The sequence below is a fragment of the Chaetura pelagica genome, unplaced genomic scaffold, assembly GCF_000747805.2.
Source record: "Chaetura pelagica isolate M959 unplaced genomic scaffold, ChaPel_1.0 scaffold47, whole genome shotgun sequence".
NCBI classification, from domain to species: domain Eukaryota; kingdom Metazoa; phylum Chordata; class Aves; order Apodiformes; family Apodidae; genus Chaetura; species Chaetura pelagica.
Window position 1 is genome coordinate 4,886,984 of NW_009954140.1, and position 360 is coordinate 4,887,343.

General features: G+C 47.8%; 1 protein-coding gene across 1 annotated transcript in view; it reads right to left on the reverse strand.

Annotated features, from left to right (window-relative positions):
• Positions 1-360, reverse strand: part of LOC104393321 (ATP-binding cassette sub-family A member 10-like) — a 66,573-nt gene that overhangs the window by 44,252 nt on the left and 21,961 nt on the right. The window lies entirely within an intron of this gene.

The window sequence follows — 360 nt, forward strand, 5'->3', positions numbered from 1 at the left end:
CCAAAGTCAGATCAGAATTATCCTTTTCCTGCTCTTGGGAGAGTTCCAAAAACACCTGGAATAGGCAAGATAAAATTCTGATTATTTCTCTGACTTTCACTAGACACTGTGAAGGGAGGTACAGCTCTGCAAGCCTGAGGAGAGGGATGTGAACTAGCTTTATGTGGGGAGCATATATGAGGTGGCTGACACTTCTCTGCTCTCTGCTATAACCTGCTGAGAGGCACTGGTGGCTCAGGTGAATCTGTAGAGTAGGTTTTACCCACCAATGGATGGACATAAACATTTCTTGTCTTTGCCACCAGCAACAACCAGCAGCAACCATAGAGGCTGGGCAAGGGCCTCTACCCAGGGCATCCC